Here is a 22,515-nt window from a genome sequence, read left to right on the forward strand (position 1 = left end):
CTTCCTGCCCATGCCACAGGGGAGCTCTGTTCCATTTGTCTATACCCAGTCACCTCGCTTCCAGACTATACTCCATCCTTCTCAGGACCAGTGGCAGTAGTGGTCCTGCCCCCAGATCTCTGTTTTGCTGGTTGCTCTAGGGTGGTGAGGTGCTCAAGTGCTTCCTTCCTTGGAAAACACTTCTTTAACATGCACCTGGCCCATCTGTCCTGGGGTGACTCTATGGCAGGTCCAGGTGCGCATAGGTGCTGACAGGTAAGTGGGGAAGTCTCCCCCACCCCTTCCTGCCTTTTATGTTTTCCTTTTCTCTTTTTAACTTTCTTTCCTTTCCTTTCCTATTCCTTTTCCTTCCTTCCTCCCTCCCTCCCTTCCTTCTTCCTTCCTTCCTTCTTTCTTTCCTTCCTTCTTCCCTTCCTTCCTTTCACTTTTATTAGTAGTTATTTTATGCTGAATTTACTCCTGGGCCATAAGTTTTTGTTTCTTCAGTTTCTTTTGGGATATCTTTTTTTCCTGTGCACCCTCCTCTCTGGTTTAGGAACAACCTGCTCTTTTTCAGTGGGACCAGCTCAGTGTGGCAGGGAGACCGTGTATGTGGGTTAATCCGCCCATGAGCTCTGTAAGTTCTGTACCACATTTTGGGAGCTTTGTTCACCTGGATGTGCTCAATGACCAGAGAATATACATCTAAATTCTTAAGTTCAGCATTACTCTCTGCATTTTTAACCATGTGCAGCAAAAATTTAGCACTTGTTTTGGGTCACTGACCCTGTGTCCAGCCCCATTGTTTGACCTGGGTGCACCTACCAACTCCACCATTGTCATGACGGAATGGGACACATTGCTTCTGTAAAGTGACATCCTTCAGATACTTGGTGGCTTTGCAGATGTTCACACTCCTGATGGCCTGGGCAGTTTCAGGAGTCTTCTTAAAGTGAACATGAAGATTTGAACCTTTTGATTTGCATGATTTTGTGGGATTTTCTGGGTCAAGTGCATAGCGAATCATTTCCAGAAGTCACCTCAGGCCACTTAGCGGAAGAGCTCTTTTAACTTCCTTTTGGATAATGTTTCAGACTTAAAACATTGCAAGTGTAGTACAGAGAATTCCTATGGATCCTTTTCTCAAATTCACCAATTTTTCACACTTTGTTCCCTTCGTTCTTTCTTTCTATTGATTGGTTGATCTATCTACATACATAGGTGTACATGTGTTTTTCTCCTGAGCCATCTGAAGGTAAGTTGAAGACATCAGATCCTTTTATTTACCCTGACGTACTTCACTCTGTCTCTAAAAAACAGGATGCTCTCTTACTTGATTTTCTTGATCAAAATCAGGAAATTTAACATTGAATCAATGTTGTTATCTAGCTCACGGTCCATACTCCACTTTCCGTTGTTCAGATAGTGTTCTTTACTGCCATATATTATATATATAATTTGTTTTTTGTGAGAGTAGATCTTTTCTAGGTAATGAACTGTGGTCAAATTTTCTGCCTCACTAAGAAAAACTGTTTCTGAAACTTAGAATGCTCATTGTGAAAAATTTGGAAAATACAGAAAAGTAAAAGGAAAAAAGAAAAACTCACAATTCGAGCTCAAAAGCTTAGTACTGTGCCAGGTGGAGGACTTGTGAAAGGTGCTGGAAGACTCCAACTCAGGGTGACCTGGTCACCATAACCTACACCCACGCACCCAGGCACAGCCCAGAGCCAGTGCCGGGCTGTGAGGAAGAGGGAGCGGGCTCCTTCCTGGAGCCGACCTTCTTCATGTCCTTGTCCACCACTCAGGCAGCTGCCAACCTGAGCAGGCGAACTGAACCACTTTGGGGTGGGGGAGGGTGTAGGTCATTATTAAATACCCAGGACTTGTTCAAGACCTGAGAAAAAGTGTTGCAGGTCCTCTCTTGTCTGCTCCATACCCCTGGCTTTCTAGACTCAGCAGAGGGCCAGAATGGGCATGGGGCTTTGGTTGGGACAAATAGTGCTGGCTCTTGGCAAGTATCTCCTGGTTATTTAATACTATTTTTGTTTGTCCTGTTGGCCCCCTACCAGTGGAGAAAGAAGAGGCAGAGTTCTAAGTTGCGAATTTTTTTTTGTTGTTAGTGACTTCTGCTATAGGTTTCCTAGGGGAAGGTTCCAGAATTGTGTTTGAAATGTGTCTCTTTCTCTGCCTTTCATGTATCAAGGTCATCCCCTTTGTCATCATCTGCAATAACTGAGGGGTGGCGGTGCTCCATTTCTTCCTGGCCTGGAAGTGGTCTTAGATGCTCAGTTTCAGGAACGATTTTGTTCTTAGAAGCTACTGTGGCGTTGTCCACAGCTCCCTGTCCTTGTACCTCAGTTTCCCTGAGCTGAGAATGTGTATTGTGTGTGAAAAGGGACTTCTGAAGGTCATGATCAAAAGCCTCAAGTATATTCCTTTTGTGTTTGTTTTTTCTTCCCCTGCACCAGACACTCCCCTTGAAGTAACTGGCCTTGAGAGTGACTGGGTGGGCAGCCACCCAGGCCCTGCATCCTTCCCTCCTCTGCTTGGGGCCTCGGAACTCCTAACCTGGTCTGGCCAGGATGGCAGGGCTGCTCTTCAAAGAAATCCTTTGAAGTGCAAACATTTCCTTTCCTGAAAAGAAGGGAAATTGAAATTGTTCTGTGCAGACAATGTTCTCTTAGATCAAAGAGGTAGAAAGGGCTTATAAAATAAGGGAGATTCAGAAATTAGGCCTTCCACTGTGGCACCGGGAAGATGTCACTCTGTTGATGTCCACTGCCTGGAGTGTGAGTTCTATTCTTGTTTTATTTTTTATTTTTTGTTGAGGTCCTAAATCTAGGTCTGACATGTTATATTTAACTATGTCTCTCTCTTGTGTTTTTATCTTGTGGTAAGCATTTAGGGAGGTCTTTTGGGAAATTATGACACAATCCTTAATGGGATATTTGGTAGCTGATAAAAATGGCATCTTCCAAGGACATTTGATCTTATAGGAAAAGCTTTATTGTTAAAAGTGAAAATATCTGGATGGAGTTTTTCATATTGAGTGTTATCTTAATGAGATATATGTATTTGCACAGAAAGAAAACACCGTTAAATTGGACCTCATTTTGTTTATTGCTGTGTATGTGGTTCCTAAAATAGTACTCAACAAATATTTGCTGAAAGAATATTTTCATAATCAGTAGAACAAAAAGTATTTTGAAGGAGGACTGTCTTTGAACTACAGAGTAACATTTTGGCAGGTGGAAAGAACCAGACCTTATTTTAAATTTCTATTGTAATTCTGCCCTGGCATCTCCCTTTGGGGTTTATTTTGTTTCTTGATACAAATATGTACCACCCTTTTGTGTTTTGCACAAATCATTATGTGAATGAGTGACTGTGACATTTCTGTTTTAGGAATAATTTGGTCTGTTGAACTACGAGTGTTAGAGTGTTAAGAAGTTTCTCCTGAGTTGGCTGGTAGGCACTTGTCCTGTTCCCTCGTGACAAGTTTTGCTCAGGCTCAGGATTTCTCATCTTTGGGCATCAGCGCTATCAGGATACTGGCTAGAACTTGTCCCCATTTCTAATGTATGACGTTCTTTGCAAACACAGCCTCTCATTCTGACCTGCACTGTGGTTTAGGTTTGGAAACAGCCCTGGCCTCTGACTTCATGTTGGCAGGATGAATGCTGCAGTCTCCTTACTTGTCCCCAAGGAGTCACTCTGTGGCTCCTTCAGAAGGACACAGGCACTCAGTTCTCAGAGCTGAGCAGCAATCTGTACCCTGTGCCATCAGCACAGGGTTCTGGAAGCCCACTCTTTGGGAAGTCTTGCTTTGGGTTGTGTGTGGTTTAGCTCCACTCGGGTTTCCTGAGGGTGGTGGCTTTCAAACTTATTTGGTTAATATCTGCAATAAGAAATACATGGATTCCGATTAAGCACACACCCAGGGGCATCCATACTTTTATAGAGATTAAAATTAGAGGTTTTGATTCTTTTCTATTGAGTTACAAAAGTCCTGGTGGCCACTCCAGTTTTCACACTGCGGGGCTGGGGCACACTGGCCTGCTTACCCACCTGCCCTGACTCTGCTGTCCTGAAGGTTAGGTTGGCTGGACAAAGGGTAGGGATAATTCTCTGTCCATACCAGTTTGGACAAAGATTTTTAGGAGGGTGTAGATTTCTTTGTGTGGTGGTTTGAGGGTTTCTGACTGAGGTGGCCATTAATTATTCTTTGTTGATGGTTCCCAGGAAGGCCCCCAGCGTTCAGGGGACACCTGTGTGAGCTGGTGTGGTCCTTACTCACCTCCTCTACTGGTGTGAAGATTACCTGGGCTGCTGCATGTGATTTTTTGGAGATAAGCCAAACACTTGTTAATTTTCAGCACTGACCTTTTTTTTTTTGAGTTTCTTTTACCCTGTGATTTGAGGGAGAACCTATCTGAAAGGTGAGCCTTCTCTTTCAGAGTTAAGGGTTTGTGGGAAGAAGAGGGTGAAAAGATAGTTACAGAAAGATACATCTGTGCACTCTAAAGTCTTGACTGATTCGAGTTGTACGAACTGATTCGAGTTGTACGGAGTATTAAAACTTACTGTCAGCAATAGTAATCATACTGTTAAATAGTTCTCTTTGAAAAGTTGAATGGATTTTACATAAATTTAAATATTGCTGGAGAAGTGTTTGAATGGCTTTTTTATTTTGCTTAGAAAACATTCTTTAACAAGTTTGTGTGTATAATTCTTAAAGTAATTGTAAATAAAGGGAGTTGATTCTACAGAACACAGGGATATAACAACTGGAATCAAATAAAGTGCCTCTATTGAAACAGTGTATGAATCTCTGTCCTTGTTTCTTGAAAACTTCTTTTATATACTGTACTTCTCAATAAAAATAAATTTATTGTAAGAGTTCAGAGTACTGCCCTGACCAGGTCACTCAGTTGGTTAGAGTGTTGTCCCAATACTCTAAGGTTGTGGGTTTGATCCCTGATCAAGACACAGACAGGAAGCCACCAATAAATGCATAAGTAGGTGGAATAACAAATCGATGTCTCTCCCTCTGTCTTCTTCTCTCTCAAATCAATAAATAAAATTTAAAAAAGAATTCAGAGTACTTACTTTTACTCTTAAAAATTTAAATTACAGATATCACCACTACTGTTAGTATTTAAGAAGATTCCTCCAGAACTTGCTTTTATACTGTAACTAGGTTAATATTCTGTGAAATAAGGGATAATTTGTGATTGTCATTACATACCACATCGCCTGTAAACCTATGGCCTCAAATTTTTAGCAGCTAGTTTTTTTTTTTTTTTAAAGCTTTTGTTGGAAGACATGCCTTTCTCTATAAACAGCAATCTTGGGAGACATTAGGCAAGAACATTCCTTAATTCTCTGAGTAATCTGTACTGAACTGGGGAGAATGTCTCCATAGTCCAAGTTTGATACAATCTCAGTTTGGGAAAATTATCAGTTGTAATTTGCACTAGGATTCAGGCCTAGTCACCGAAAGACTCTTGGGTGTGTGGTCTGGTGAGGTGAGAGCATAACTTCCTTGGGCTATTTTGAGTGGAGGCAGTGCCTGGGCTTCCAAGGCTGGAACATGCTCCCATACTGCATACAAATTCGGGGCACTTTCCTGTTGCTCTGGCTGCCTTGTTAACATCCTGCCTTGAGGATCTGCAAGGGAGTTCTTGCTGAATCACCCTGGAGAGCCTTAGAGTTGGTAGGAGATGTATGTGCAACATCCTGAGTTGACTGGCTCTGACACCACCCCAGCTGGCCCCCCAAAGGCCCCAGCAGGGGTCTCTTTCCCACCAGGTGTGTGGCTATGTAGTAAGGAAACACCATTTGCCCTGGAGAGGCCCTGGGAGCCAGGAGAGAGGAAGAAGGGAGCATTCCCTCCAGACTTAAGACGCCCTGCTCCAAATTTACATGAGTAGATAATTGTAGTCCTCTTCCCTTCTTCTGGAATTGTCCTGCTGCTAGAACATCTGGAGGTAACAGGACTTTACTGCTTGTCTGGGCATGGGAAAGCCTCCTTGAAAATTCTGTGGCCTAAGGGCCACATACCTGCTGGGTCTGCACCTCAGGAAAGGCCTGCACTTACATGTGCAAACTGCACACTGATTTAAACAATGTAAATCCAGGGACAAGACTAACCATGCTGTATTTTGTTTCTGGAACTCTAGCACACTAAACAGGACCACTGTATAGTGTATCTTAGGCAGCTTTTGTGATTTGCCTCTTTCGTTATTGCTGTAGCTCCATCAGTCTCTAAAACGCATACAGGTAGACATATATAATACATAGATTGGACAGACATGGCAATAGAGGCAGGCATTAAAGATAGAGAAAAATATACATTTCAGTGAGTCTGTAAGTTAAATAAAATGTACATAATGTAATAGAGCCTTTCAAATCCTAAAGTCAAACTTCAGATGTTTTTACACAACAGAGACCAGGACATGCATATACATAACCCCCTGGGGATCTCCTTGGACCGCAGAGCTGACTCAGTTGGTCTGGGTGGAACATTCAGCCCAGCTCCCAGGAGCCCTTGGAGCAGCAGGCACCTGTAAAACTGCCAGAACCTGGGAGGAATGAGGAAGACTGAGCTGCCCATGGGAACAGCCACATGTTGGACTGCACGTTCCCTACAGACAGGGCCCAGACCATGCCTCCTCGTGACTCTGGTGACTCCGGTACCCAAGCTGAGCCTGGTCGAGAGTAGATGCTAAAGGTTCTTTTCAATAGAACTGAAGCCAGTGAAGCTCTTAGCACCCTTGGGATGGAAGGGGCGTGAGGTCCCCTAGTGTGTTTATTTCTGAGCAGCCTGTAATCTGTTTGCAGCTGGCTTCTGATAGGAAGTATAAGTTGGACTACAAAAGTGGAGGGGTTGCTCCCTACCAGTGGGGAGAAGTGATAGAGGAGCCCTCCCCACCTCAACCCGGCAGCAAGAACAGTGGGGGAGCAACATAAACAGAAATGCAGGAACTAACTCAGCTGTGGTTTAGGATTCTCGAGTGGACGGCTAGTACCCTCCCATCTCAGGAAGTCTGTGTGCAGTACCACCTGGAGCTCTGTACCTTAGGTGCATTGCTTGGATCACAGTGGTGTTCAGTAAGTGCTGGCTTTAATTAGGAGTGATGAATAAAGGGTTAAACTTCAGCCTTCAGGGAGGTCTCTGCCAAGGGAAACATCCCATCCCTGAGGTTGCCGCTTGCCTGTGCTGTTCTTGGCTGGTGGAGGAGTAGGTGTGAATTACCATGCTAAGTGATTCCTCCAGAAGGCTGAGGAGGGTGAATGGGCTCCAGAGAGGTTGCTGCTTGCTCTTCCTTGGGAAATTTTAATAGAAGAGGCAGGCGGATGTCAGGAGCTTTCTTATTAATTAAGAGGGGATGGGGTGTGGCAGTGCCGGAGCTGGAGCAGGAGGAGAGGTTGCACGGTCTCCTGTTCAGAAGACTTGAAACCAGGATGTCTCCTAGCAAGGGCGGGCACACATTTGGGTGGGCGCTCAGGTGTTTAAGCCTGCTTATTGTTTACTTACATTGGGTTATGGAGAAGTTTTAGGGATGGATGGCTAAAGGGAAAAGAGCAGGCCGGCATGGGTCACAGAAGTGCTGGACTCAGCCAGTGGGAGAGACCTGCCTTTGATTGGTCAGGGAAGAACCTGGCTGCGTTTGTCATTCAGTTAAAAGCTTTGTGCCTAGTAGGTATATTTTCCTTGGGGAATTTAAGGTAAAAGAGAGGGTAGCAAAGCAGACAGTGGTCCCTGCTTCCCCAAGTGCTTTATTGTAGATGCTCTGAAAATGTTGACAAGTCCCCTGAAATTCCTTGATCTAAATGTGATTCTTGTACCTTTTCAGGGAGAAGATGTGGGGAGAAGTAATGGGAATGGAGGCCTACTACATTCAGTTGTATATGATTTTTATTTTGGCTGGGTTGTTTGGATCATTAATTCATATGCTCATTAGAAGGCTTTCTGTTAACGTGACATACATCATTGACATTGTTCTTCAAAATTTGGGACTTGTGATTCCTTTTGTAAAGGATCAGGAGCCAAGACTGGAATTTCTGGGAGGGATCCCTCTGTGCCCCGTGGCGGCTTTTACGTTTTGTACCCTGAATGTAGTACCCTTATGAAATCCCATTATAACATTGTTTCTTTGGGAAAACCAGACTTAATTCATGGCACCTCATATGGAAATGTAGAGGCTAGCTTATGATCACCATTTTACACTTTTCAGTCTAGAAACTCACACATAATAGATTTGTCTCACCTGGTGTTAAGATGAGAAGCGTGTTGCATTGGTGAGACTTTGCAGTTGGACCTGTGAATAATCATGCTGCTTATAGTATTCACCTTGGCAGAAAGGAAAATACGTCAGCTAAGGGAACATGTCTTGATAGTTCAGCAAAACAGTCAGGTGAGGAAATTGACACATTTTAAGGTGTGAAAAAGCCAACAAAGGAGAAGGCTGTGCTGTTCAGCACAGGAACCCCTCCATGTGTATCCGTGGGTCATCTGAGCAGGGCAAGGGGTAACCTATAGAGTCAGGATGTCTTATGAATGTGCTGTGAAGTCAGATGGGGTGAACACGGCTTGATGAAAGAAAGGTGCTTAGACCCTAGAGCCTTCTGGCCCCTGCTGCCTGGCCCTAAGGTTTTCCTGAGGCCCAACACATCCTCCTCTCTGAGTGTTCCTAAGTTTGCCTCCTCCTCAATTAGACGACCTGGGAATACAGAGACCTCCCTGTCACCAGCTTAACCATGGAGTGACTACGAGTACTCAGGGTCACAGTTTTTGCTTTTGGACTTGGAAGACATTGCGTTAGGATAGTTCCTTTGGGTTTCCAGCCCTAAGTAGGAAATCGGTGACATTCCAGGAGTTTGTATCCACTAAACAGCACTGTGTGGTTTGGTGTCCGTACTATAAACATGGATGTTGAGTAGGGAACAGTAGTAATCTCATACAGTAGAAACAGAAGGCCTGGTGCTAGGATGACGACAGAGATTTTGATTGAGAAGTGTCACTTTGCCTGTATTAGTCCAGAAGTTTTGAGTGGGACTACTACAAAAAGAAAGGCCCCTGGGCCCCACGTCTATGTGGTCTACCAGATCCATGCCTCATCCTTGGAATACTCTGGAAGAGCCATGCTGGACAGAACAGTATGTTTTCTACTGCATCTCTAGGAAGAGTGAGCAGTCTCGGACCAGGTCTTTTGTGGTCCGATGCAACCGCATGGATGCTTACCCACAGATGGGGCAAGAATTTCTTCCCAGGGACAGTCAGTGGCTGGGACCAGGCCCTTGACAGCAGTGTCCTGTTGTGTGGGGTGGCTCCTGCTGAGGTTTTGGAAAGTCAGGATAGGCCCTGAGAAGTTTCAGTCCCAAACTGTCTCACCGGGAGGAAAATTGAGAGAGGCTATTTTTCAAAAGGATCAGCCAGCCATACACATCAAAATATATAGTTCCCACCAAAGGGAAAAGAAAGCAAGCTGGTCTTTGGGAGTTCCCAACTGGAATTTAGGGTGAAGCCCTTCTGTAGCAGTGCTTCTAGAAAGAGCTGTCTTCTGCCAGAAACATTTCTTTTGGAAAAATCCTTCGGTGTTCCTGCCTCTGCTTCTCTCTGCTTCCTCTGAAACACACACTTCTGCCTGCCTAGAGGGAAAAAGACAAAGTTGATGTTAAAAGTGTGAGAGAGAAGGGGAAGGGTCTTGCCGGCTACCAGGTACGCATGCAGACATAAGGGCATACGTGACTGTGAAGTTCACTGCTTTTGATGGGCTGAGACCAGGAACCCATCCCAAAGGGTGTTGAAGGATCATTGCTGTTTTGTATTCTGGGTGAGACCAGCCTGGAGGTGGAAGGTGGCACTGTTCCTGGGTCTCAATTTCAAGGACCCCCTTAAGGATATCCTGCCCAAACCCTTTAGATTTGCCTTATCGGACCTGATTGCCTGATGGCAGTCTTCTTATTTAGATATGGAGATATGTGTATATGATAATAGCACACCCTTGTATTGAGTTCACAGAAAGTTCAAAGGAGGACAAAGGATGGCAAATAGTCAAGTTTGCAAAAAAGACTTCAATTGTGCAGCTGAAGTTCAGATGTCTTAAATATCTGCTCTGTGGACAGAAATCCGATCAGGGTTGTATTACAGAAGAGGGAACTTTCTGGTCTGCCAGTCGCAAGGAAACCCTTGCTTTTGTTTGAAGGTGGTGGAGAGTTGATACAAGGGGTGACTGGAAGATTTGGGACTTCCCGGTCTGGCAATACCAAGGGAAAGAGAAGTGACCACAGTTTAGGACTCTTACAGGCTGTGGCGGGTTGAACCATGCTTGTCCCTTGTCTGGACTCTCAAATGTTTTAGAATAAATAAAAAGCAAATAGTGCTTTCCACAGCTGGTGACCAGCTGACAACCAGAGGGAGCAAAGAATGTCCTTATTGATAGCACATGGAAGCCAGGGGTGTTTGGGGTTTATCTTTTAAAAGTGCTCTATGGGACATGTCTGCCTACAAAGGTTGCTTTGTGAGCTTCTCCAAAGACAGGACTCTTGGCCAGAGCAGACCATGTTTGACTGAGGTATCATTTCCTATGTTCTTAGCATTTCAGAGAGGAGCAGGATGCCCATCTAAGTTGTCTTGTGTGCATTCTGTGGACATTGTAAAGTGAGTTGCAGCCTCAGGATGGACACAGTTCTCTCACCTGAATTCAGAGCCCCACTTGAAGCTGAATTCCTGGAGCTTCCCGTGCTCTCTCTGGGGTGTCCTCTTCAATCCCTTTTCCCCTTTACTCAGGACCTCTGAGGGCCAACCCCCAGCTCCTTCCAAGCCTGGCATTCTGCAGCTCCACGAAGTAAATGTTTGATCTGAAATTGGTATTATTGGTGTCAGCCTTTAGAAAGTGGGGAGAATTGGTGACCCAAATTTTAAGACCATGTTAATTGCCTTAACTAATTCTCTGTTGTTGGAGAATTGGTCCATCTCATTTGAGAAAGATCTGTGGTCATTTCTGCCTGCAGGAAGCATCCTGCTCTTGACTGCCAGTTCTATGAGTTTGTGCTTATTCACGGTAGCAAGCATTAAGCAGCAGTGAGCATTAATGATGGTTCGTGGGAATTAATAATAGGAAGTATATCTTCAGGGAATCGTGGGTGGATAGGTCCTTCCTTGGAAGTTGTAAGACACTGGCAGGTGACCAGAGTTGGCACCAGTGTATGCACATGAGGACAGAGATAAATACCTTTAGGCCAAGTTTGAAAAAATTAGTACTAAGAATATACTCTCCATTTGGAATTTAAACATTTCAGGCATTGGTAGGAAAAACTTTTGGTTTAATTTGTGCATATAACAAACACATCCAAAAGCTTGAGACAGCTTTTACTTTGACCACCCTTGATCTGTTTGTAGATTCTAAATTTGAGGCCTTATAAAGCAGAATGGAAAGTTGATAGTGGTAAAGCAAATTGTTTCCTTTATAAAAATTCAAAATATACAGGGGATTTATGGTAAGTCAGAGGCAGGATACAGTGTTGTATTTTTGAAAATATAGGTCATTATTATTTTTTTAAGTTTATTGTTTTGATAAGGAGTCCCTGGGATTTCTTCCAGCACAGATCAAGAGAAATTGGCACAAGGCTGAATAATACTTTTATGTATAAATAAGAAAATCATGGTGTTCTTAGATGTTTGTTTGATTAACTGCTCCCGTAACTAAAGAACAGTGGCAGCTGTTACACAAAGGGGCATAGGAAAAAATGTGTGAAGTGATGTGGCTTCAGTTTGGGAGGTGGTAGTCTTTCTTCTCAGCTCTCTTTCTGTGAATGGTCTGATGTGCTGTCCCTCCCATGTGCTTCACTGGGAGGCATGGCAGGTGTTTTTGTTCACATGTTTGGTGGAGGCCCCACACAGACACTGGTGATTCTTGCTACAGATGATCAGCCAGAAAACTGGTAAAGGGGTGGACAGTCTTTGCAACCAGAGTAAGTGCTATAGAATGCCAAGATATACCAGAGACTGTCATTTTCTTTAGGTTATATAAGATTTCAAATTCCAAGGCAAACCTCTCCAGGAAGTATAGCATTCATTCATTCAGCAGATACTGGCTGGGTGCATATATACAGCTGCTAGCACCAAGTTACCCAAGTGCTGGCTCCTGGGGGGCATAACTCCACCATGGGGTCCTCTGCAGATGCTATGAAAGTGCAGGCAGGTGACTGAGAACCCCATTTCTTTATGATGAAGCCAGCTAGGGAGAGTGCCAGTCTCTTTCCACCTACATTCACTCCCCTGAAAAAGTAAGCTCCTACTATTACACTAAAACTGCTCGTAATTGCCTCTTTTTTTAATTAGGCTATCTTGTGGTCTGTCATCCGTCCTAACCCCATTGTAGCTTTGAAATAGTTCATCTTGTTGGTCAGACTCTTTTTCTTACAGCTTCCCAACCCTCTATCGTTCTGAAGTCAAACATTTTTGGATATGTCCTTTTTGTTGTTGTGTATGTTCTTTCTCCCATTTCTGTATATTTTTATATGTTTTTGTGTCTGTCCTTTTTGGGGTGTATGTCCTTTTACCCCTGTTAAACTATAAGCCCCTTTAGGGCAGGGACTGCATAGCTTTTTCTGTCACCCGCAGTCCTAACACTGTGTGTGCAGTGGACAGTCAGTACACAACTCTTGGGTGAGGAATCCTGGCTCTCTGTCCCTGAGGGCCTGGGAACCCCAGTAGATTGCGCTTCTTTGGGTGTGGGTGTGATCGGTGTTAGGTCAGGTGGTCCAGCTGTGGCACCCTTCCCACCTGCCTTTGGTGACTGTGCCACACACTCCACAGGTGGCCTCAGCTCTGGGAGCTGGTGCCTCCTGGCCCCAGATCTCTGGCATGTTTGCAGGTGACCTTTCACTTTGACCTTTCCTTTGAAGAAAGGTTTTGAAGCAACATTACACACATAAAGATCAACAAAGAAGAGCGGATTCATGGACTGAAATGCAAGTTGAAAGGCAGGAAGTGAGGCTGTGTAGTATAACTGAGTTGGAGGAGATGAGCAGAAAGAAATGCCCTTGAAATTCTTCTTTAATCATTTGTCTTTCGAGGCGGAAAGTGGGACATGGAAAACAAACATTTTTATTCAATGTATACACACTTTGGCAAAACAAATAACTGGGCTTTGTGAGTGTCCAGACGTCCGGGCAGTCTTTTTCCGTTGAGTTCAGAGTAGAATAAGTGGGAGAGGTAAAGCAAAGCATTTCATTTGTGGAATACAAGGTAAAAACTTCTAAGTTTGGGGTTGAGTCAAACAAATGCCAAGGCCTCTGGGTGGGGAGGGTGGAGTCATCCAGGGGAGTGACCCACAGCCCAGAGTGTGTGACCTTCTTTTTAAAGAAGGCACATCAGTGAACCGTTCCAGTTCCCAGCACCAAAATGACACGCTGTGATCCAGGACATCCGTGGTTGCTGCCAGCCCCTGACACCCCCCACCGAGAGCTTTGGTTGTTAGCTTTAAAGAAACTGGGGTAGTTAAATATTCTCACACACACACACAGTGGTTAAAAACTCAGCCATTGTTAATTGTATTGTTTATATATATTAGTTCTATTTATACTTTTAATAGTTTTAAGTTAAGCATTTCTAGGCAATTGCCCTCAAATGGTCCACCATCTGAATTAGCACAGATGGAAATAAATCAAACAATAAGCTTATTTTTATTTTTTAAGCTGTATATTTGTATAGTCCTTTATCAGTTACCGAACATCATCATATAATAAAAATCTAGTTATCATTTTGAGTACCTGCTTAATCTCCACAGCACTTTGTGAGTTGGTTATTAATAAGATTTCTTATAGATTAAAAAATAATAATAATAGCAAACATATAGCACTTACTGTGTGTCAGGTGCTCTTTAGTGCACTGTATATATTTATGCATTTGAACCTCCCCAAACTCTGAAGTAGCCATTACTATTATCCTCATCTTGCAGAGGGAAGAAAGGAAGCTCAGAAAAGTTAAATAACTTGCCCATCATATTTTGAATCTAGTTTTATCAGAGAGTTTAGCCTTTATCTTGCCTTCCATGATCATCACAATGGAGGGAGGACAGGCAGGGATGAGATGAGCTGTAGGTGAGGTAGTGTCAATACCCGTTTCAGATGCTAAAACTGAAATAGAGAGCCGAGTGACTTGCCTGAGATTGCACAGACAGGGTCAGGGAAGTGCCCTGATTCCTTGTCAGATCAGTGAGCAGATATAAAATGTTTTCATTCAGTATGTACTTAGTTCAACAAAATCAATAATGTAGCTTGATACAAGTGGCCAGGTCTTCCCACCCAGGTGCCTAGAACTCAGGCCTTCTTTTCCATGCCAAGTTCAGGGCAGAGGAAAGGCAGAAGAGGGAGCTTCCATGTTATGTCAGAAAACCTCCTGCCCTGCCTCCACCCTGTTTTGTCCTTTTGTCTCATTTAACTTAATCTGTGTTATGTGACTGAGACGTCTGGTCAGAATAGCTGGAGGCCTTGCTGTGTTCATGGTTGGGTTTACTCAGCCACAGGGCTGGATCCTGTGGGGGAACTGGCCCAGTGAAAGGGGTTTGGGAAGAGGCCACACCAGCTACTTAGAGCAAGAAGCACCATTGAGATTCTCTGAGGCTCAGTCTTGTCATTCATAAAGTGAGGATTGATTGTTGGTTTTCTCTGCATATGGAAGACTTAGCAGTGTCTGCAACATTCCAGCTGCTCAGATTTTACTCTTTTACATTAAGGACTTAAAAATGTCTCGCAACGAAAGAAAAATACCTTATGCTATCACCTGTTACAGGAGACTAATGAACAACACAAACAAATGAGCAAAATTGAACCAGAGGTATGTAAACAAGGAGTAGACTAACAGTAACAAGGGGGGAAGTGGGAGGGAGTGAAGGGGGTAAGAAGGGGAAGGGTCTAGTAAAAAATAAATGTCTTTTTATAATACAGTGTTGTTGTAACTGGTCATTAGAATCTGTCTGGGCATTTTTGATACTAGGGGAGGTCTGTGTAGCTCACTGCAGAGGGAGGAGGGTGAGTCACTAGGTGGCTCAAGGCCCCGTCCAGCTGTGTGGGTATATAATAGAGGCTTTGTACTTGGCAGTGGCCTGGACTGCCCGCATTCCTCAGGTAACATCAGTAGCCATGGACATTCAGCACTCACTGTGCATAAGGCTATGGCCATTAGGGCCTCTGCAGGAAACAGATGACAGTCTGAGGTGAGTTAATAAAGTTGCTATTTACAAAGCCTGTGGGTAGTGAGGGAGGACCCTGAGGAGCCCTAGTATCCCAAGCCTGGAGGGCACAGCTTCCATCAGGGAGACCTCCTCTCCTGCCAGTGCCCAGGTTGCTCAGAGCCCATAGTAGAGAAGGCTGGAAAGTGGCTCTGGGAAAATGGCATGTGACTTCAAGCCTTGGAAGACAAAGACCAGCTACATGAGATGTGCAGCCCCACATTTTGGTTTGTTTCAGATAAGCCTCTGTTCTTAATATGTAGTTGTAATGATTGGAGAGAGGCCCATTTTGAAAGCATTTAAGCTGATGGTTTCTTTGGTAAAATTTCTTCAATTACTTGAACAAGTTCGTCTAAGTCATTCAGTGTTATTTGGATTTTGGTGGTCTCATTGGTGAAATAAAAGCGTAGGTCAGGGCTTAGGAAAACCTATCTGAAAAGGACCAGATAGAAAATATTTTAGGCTTTTTGGGCCACGTGTAGTCTCTGTGGAATAATCGGTCTCTTCCTCTTCCTTTTTTTTTTTTTTTTTTATTAAACAAACAATAAAAACCATTCAATACAGAAATGAGCCAAGTGCCATAGTTTGACAATTTGTGGACTAGATATTTTGTTTCCCTAAGTGTATTTGGTGCCACATGTTTTAGGAAGTATACAAACATTTTCATATGTTAAATGCAAATGTATATTAGAAGAAATAGGTACCTGACACATAAACTGTGGCTTTAAGGGTCCCTGGGGGAAACAGGTGGCCTCTCCTTGGGTAACAGAGCTGTTTAATATCTGGTTTCAGATTATTTTGGTAGAATTCTATTTATGAGAGTAATACAAAGTTTCTTCAAAAAAATTTAAGTTATTCAAAGGTAGATTCCTTTAAGGAACAGTATTGGGAATAACTATGCATGTTGCCCAGGTATGTCAAAAACTCATGAAGGCAGTATGCAGATAGGCTGGTTTGAAACATACTAGATATCTTGTAATTCCTTCTTACTAGCATGGGAGTTTCTTGATTTATTTCATATTTCCTATGTAGCCTTTGGGACCTTTTCATGCAGATGAAAATATTCTTAAGAAGAAATCCTGTGTGAGTTTAGAGAAAAAAATAGGTAGACAGAGCCATATTTAAATCGAGTCCCTACTGCTAATTGGCAGATGTATCCTGAGTGGAAGCCCTTTGGCGTCATAAATCACTCCCTGAACATTGTCTTTGCCTGGTGGTGTTCATGTGTAGAATTGCAGTGACACAGCACGGAAACCCAGAGGCCAAAGCCTGCAAGTGCTTGTTTAATCCCTGGGCTGGTGCAGGCAGCTCCTCTCTCCTGAACCTGGCTGTCCTTGGCAGCTCCTGGCCACACCCAAGGCTCATTTGTCTCTACATGCTGCTTCAGAGCTGCTGCATCCTGGGGACACGTCCATCCATGGGAGGACTGGGCAGGCTGATACTTGCCTGCAGCAAATTGTACAAGAGCTTGTCCATGCCCAGGAGAGTAGCATGAACTCACCTGTCAGGTGTGCCTTGGCAGACAAAGGGCTGCCGCCAAGCCTTCTGAGAATTCGGCGCCAAGCCTTCTGAGAATTCGGGACCTTCAGTGTGGGTGCATTCCCAAATTTGCCTCCCATACCTCTTTCCTTCCCATTTCCCAAGCTGGGCACTATCAGGGCAGCCTTGCTCTGAGAAATCACCAGGAGACCACTGTGGGATTAGACAATGGGTTTATTGAGGGAAAAGAGGGGGAAGGGGAGAGGCAGCTCCCGGACCAACTCAAGGGCCCATAGGAGCAAGGGGAATGGGGAATGGGGAATGGGGAATGGGGAATCGGGACTCGGGACTCCTGGTCCTCCTTGTGGGCCCATAGGAGTCCCACCTGCACTTCTGCGGGCACCTTTTTTATACTTCTCAAACACACATTTTAGTGAGGGTGAGTTTGCTTATCAACATATTCAGTAGATTATTTACATCTGATTGCTTGCCCCCCTCCCAGGTTAATTAACATATCAGGCTAGGTTCATTACCATTTCCCCTGGGAATGGTTTCAGTCAATCAGCATATCTTTGGGAACGGCTAAGTCCACGGCCAGGTTGATTAGCATATACCAAAGTCCAGGTGTGCGTTCTAGCTGCCTCCATGTTCTGACAGGCACGTCTTTTCCCTGCTTTGTTGGAGTTATACCTGGCTGGCTGTAGAAACTACTGTGTTGGTGCTAAGAGACTTTGTTAAATTTGTTACTACCTTATAGTCATTTACTTCTGATTACCTGTGAAAGCCTTCCTGTGCTCTCTGAGATACTGGACCATGTGTACACAGAGTGAGGGGTCCCTCTCCCTGTCCCCTGTGTGAGCTAAAATCTTAAACTAAGTTATGTCATTTAAACCAGCCAATGTCGCACTCTTCCTCAATTTCATTATTCTATGCCTCGTTGCCATGGAATATTTAAGCAATGGAATAAAACCAGAACTTATGTTCACAATGGAACTGGACAACCAGAAATGAGGCAGCACACAGGAGCTAATTTCACATTCCTTAAACTCAAAGTGAATGCCTGTTCCACATAATAACTGATTTGTGCAACTGGAGTGTAGATCTTACCAGCTGCACCCGGAGCTGTAATGATGGATTTTGGGGGACGGTGGTACACTTTTGACTTGAAGCAGAATGAAAGTATGTGAGAGAAAGTACTTTGTTCAGAAGTTACTGTGTCTGCCTCAGCACCTAATAGAAAAACCAATTGGAGTCCATTATGGATTGGGCACCTGTTTGCTTTTTTTTTTTTAAACAACTTTACTGATTATAATTTACATACCATAAAGATCATCCATTTAAAGCATAAATTCAGTGTTTTGTTTTTTATTTATTTTAAGAGGGATTGAAACTAAAATCGTCTTCAGAAATGATTTGTTAAGTGGGAGGATGGTCCCTGTGTCTAATTAAAATTTTACTGTAATGACATTGTGGTCCATTGTCCTAGGGGATCTATTGTAGGTCTCCTGTGGACTCTGAATTGTATTAAAAATCATGAAGCACCCCTGGCCAGTGGCTTAGATGGTTGGAGCGTCATCCCACACACCAAAATGTTGTGGATTAGATTCTCAGTCAGGGCACATGCCAGGGTTGTGGGTTCAATTCTTGGTTGGGGAGCATACAGGAGGCAAACAATCAATGTTTCTTCCTCACACCTCACATCAATGTCCCCCTGTCCCCCGCTCCCCGCTTTATCCCCTCCGCTTCTTCTCTGTCTAAAATCAATAAACATATTCTCAGGTGAGGGTTAAAAAAATCATGGAGCATAGGGTGGATTTAGAGTTAGACGAGCTAAGGTCTGAGCTGAGGTTCCACTTTATACAGCTGTTTTTCTCATACGTGAGCTGGGTGTAAAAGCTGTATAAGCTTAAAGGGTTCAGTCTAAGTATTAAATAGGATGACATTCAATGCCCTATGAGAGGGCACTGGTACATAGTAGGTACTGAATATAAAGGTTAGCTATTATTATTTTATTATTATTATCACTGGGGAAATGCCTGACTTCAGGTGTCTGTTTATTATGACTGGACCAGAGTCAGAATTCCGAGGCTCTTTGGTGGTAGCATTTAGAGTCAGGGAGGGAAAGGCTGAATGGAAAAGCAGTGTGTTCTTCCATATCTCCCCTCCCCTAGAACCGGGCCTCCCTTCCTCTTTTTCTACTGTTTTCCTGCCCTAATCATTTTGCCTCTTACAGTCTTAGAGGACTTCTGCATTAGATGACTTGTCAGTCCCTTCCGACTCTTAGGACCTATGATTTGGTTTTACAAATTCTCAGGCATTAAAAAAATAAAGAGGTTCATGGCTCATGGGCAGGCAGAGCTTTTCTGGGAAGAAAGCTGCCATCCTAGACTCGGCATGCTGCTTCATCCTTGTGTTTCTTCAGAACCACAGAACAAAGATATCCTTCTCTCTTAAACACTGAAACGATGGATTTTATAAGGTGGCAATGGAGCCTTAGTACCAAAGTTGAATTATTCACCTGTTCTGAGCTTCCACACGTCATCTGTGAACTGGGGGTAAGGGTTCCTTTCTGGAGGCTGCTCTGAGCGTTCACAGGAGACATGTCACAGGCATTCAGTGCAGGGTAGTTCCTTCGTCTCCCAGGAAGCGCCAACTGGCAGTGGCCTCTCCATACTTTTCATCATCTTCACGCTGCATGCAGAGGAATGAATCTCAAGCAGTTCTGCAGGATACCTGAGTCTCTCTTAGAAATGAGAACCTGAATAAATAAGTGAAGCTTGTCTGTTCACACTGCATTTTTAAATCTTTTACTTTTTCTTCATCTGCTTGCCTATCAGTTATTCTCAGTCCTGGTCTGGGCACATCAAGAATTCTCCAGAGATGTGGTGACACTGTTTGTGATGAATACATGCTCATTTGCAGACATTGTTTGTAGTAGATTAAGAAAAACCAAAACATTATTTAACAATAATTTTTAAAGCAGTTCACTTACAAATAAATCTGTAGAGCCCTTGGCAGCTCACAGCTGCACACAGGAAGGTAGGTTTCCTGCCCCTCAGTGCTGTCTCTCCCTCTTCTGTGGGGGCTGTGCTGTGCCCTGTGAGATGGTCAGCAGCACTCTGGTCTCCACACACTTGATGCAATATCACCAGCCCTCAACTGTGACAACCAGGCATGTTTCCAGACATTGCTAAATGTCCCATAGGGCCAAGATCATCTCCAGTTAAAAACCTCTGTCCTACAGCCTCTGACTTAGCCCTTCCCAGCCTCTCGCTGCCCCCTCCCCTGGTGGGCCATCCCCAGGAGATCCATGCTGACGGGAAGATGGCCTTTGCCGACCTGCCAGTGCACAGCAAAGTATTCTGTGGCCTCCGAGAAGTACTTTACATCTCAAAGGTAGGGTGAATCACCAAATTGTGAGGTCAGTGGTCCTTTCCTTGGTGCAGAATGGGTTAGACTAATATTAATTATTGAAGGGTTGGGAGTGGGAGGAATATCTGGCTATTTTCTTGAGTACATTTCTTTTCAAGTTTGTAATTTCCCTCCCAAACAAGCATTGTAGAAACCACACTATCTGTTGTGCAGCCTTTCAAACAGCTTTTCTGTTTAAATGTTGTTGCCGCCTTAGGGATTAGACAGGAAACTGGTGTGGGTCCCAAATAAAGGTAGAATCAGGGTGGGCATTGGCAATAGGGAAAAGAGGTGATTCACTCACGTTCTCAAGTGGACACTGGAATCCATTCTGTGAATTTGCCTGGGGACCATTAGTAACAGCTATAATATACACAGTCATCAGGCAAAGACAGTATGTTATCATTGAGAAACTGTGAAGTGAGAATGTGTTTTGCGGTCACGGAGCTGTGGAAGTCAGAAAGTGTGGGTAAGATGGAAACATGGGGGAAATGCTATATGTAAAAGTATTTTGGTTTCTGGTGCCATTCAAGCCTGTCTGTTAAGTTAACAAGAATCTGGTGATTTGTGGAAAAATCCAAAGCACAGAGTTTCAAGACTGAGTGATCACTCCTCAGTTCCTGGGGCCATCCAGAAAACCATTCTGGAATCCCTTACTCTTAGCGCGTTGCAGGTGCAGCCACTGTGATGTCAGGTCCTCACAGTGCCATATCGCAGGCTCATAAAGAGAGGGGAAGAAAGTGTGAGAGTCTTGAGGACAGTTCTGGATGCTTTGACAATGCCTGGAGGCCTGTTCTCATGGTTCTGGGGACATTGTGGGCTCCATTCTGCACTTCAGGTCTCTTGACTCTGTCGTCTCTCTCCTTGAACAGGAAGGCGAATTCAGTCAACTCCTTTAGAGTGCTTTCCAGCCTCAGCCCATGTTCCGTTTTCTTTTTTTTTAATTAATTTATTTTGTTTTGTTTATTTATTTATTTTTAGAGAGAGGGGAAAGGAGAAAGAGAGAGAAACATCACTGTGTGGTTGCCTCTCACTCCCGCCCCCAACTGGGGACCTGGCGTGCAACCTAGTAATGTGCCCTGACTGGGAATTGAACCAGCGACACTTGGCTCGCAGGCCAACACTCAATCCACTGAGCCACAGCAGCCAGGGCTCCATGTTCCGTTTTAACAAACAAGCTCAGGCTGAAATCCCAAAACTGTTTGTGTTCACGAAAAGATTTAATTATTGTTTGTTTTTTCAAACTACAAATGCCCTCCCTCCAGAACTCTGACACCCCGCCTATCCCCTTGGCTATAGGAACTTAGCCATCCCAAAAGGGTGCTGTTCTTATCACAGTTCTTGGTTGGAGTCAGTGGTCTTAACAGCAGTCCCTGACTGCCTTGAACTGTGTATGCTTCTTCTTGTAGATTCATTCCTGACAGTAACTCTGATATCTCACATTCTCATGGGATATCATTGCGGCTCATCATATTTCTCATCACTTAATGAAATTGTGTTAGGGGATTTTATCCATTCTTATTTTTTGAAGAGGTGTTCCCAGTAATAGAATATAAACTCTATGAAGACAGGTATTTTGGTCTAGTTAGTTCACTGCTGCATCCCTGGTTAATTGTGGAATGAAGAACAATACAAAAACTCATTCATGGGCAAAGCACCTATTTAAGTTGCCAAAACAATGGGTTTTATGTTTAATAAATTAAAAGAAGTTTTTGCTTAATGGAATCTACTGAATGGAAAGATTTGATTCCTTTTGATTTATAAATTGTTCAGTAGAAGTACATTTGCAGATGTTTTTAGTTTATTTTATGTACATATCTCTCATCAGTGTGACAGTGTCACATGGTGTCATGGTCATATCCTGATGGTTCCCATGTGCTCCTGGAAACCTGTCACAGGTAGTATTAGAGTGCTGCTTGCTGTGTTTATAAAATAATGACATTGAGTTCTTCAGGCATGAGGTATATGTAGCATTCTCATTAGTAAGTGAATTTTCAAATCTGAAAAAATAGTTACTTGGTTGGGACATTCTTGGTTTAAACAAAAGTAGTGTTAATGAATTGGTTTGCCAGGCATTGGACTCCATTAATCCTGATGAGTTCCCCCCAGATGTATAGCCTTTCTTTCTTTAGGACTTGTAAATTGAGTGTGAATTGCTTCTAGGACAGAACAGTGTGAACAGAGCAGCAATCACCGTTGGTTGCTTCCTCAAGCCTGAAGCCGGCACTGCCTCCCTGACTAAGCAGGGGTTAGGTCTGGTCGTGCTCATATCACTGCGTAGCCCAGCCAAGCAGTGGTTCTCAGACTGTTTGGTCTCAGGACCCTTTCATGCTCTTAGACTGTTGAGGGCTCCCTAGAACTTTGGCTGAAGTGGGTTTTATGTATCAATATTTATCCCATT

The sequence above is a fragment of the Furipterus horrens genome, unplaced genomic scaffold (genome assembly GCF_987537825.1).
Source record: "Furipterus horrens unplaced genomic scaffold, mFurHor1.1.pri manual_scaffold_4, whole genome shotgun sequence".
Taxonomy (NCBI): Eukaryota; Metazoa; Chordata; class Mammalia; order Chiroptera; family Furipteridae; genus Furipterus; species Furipterus horrens.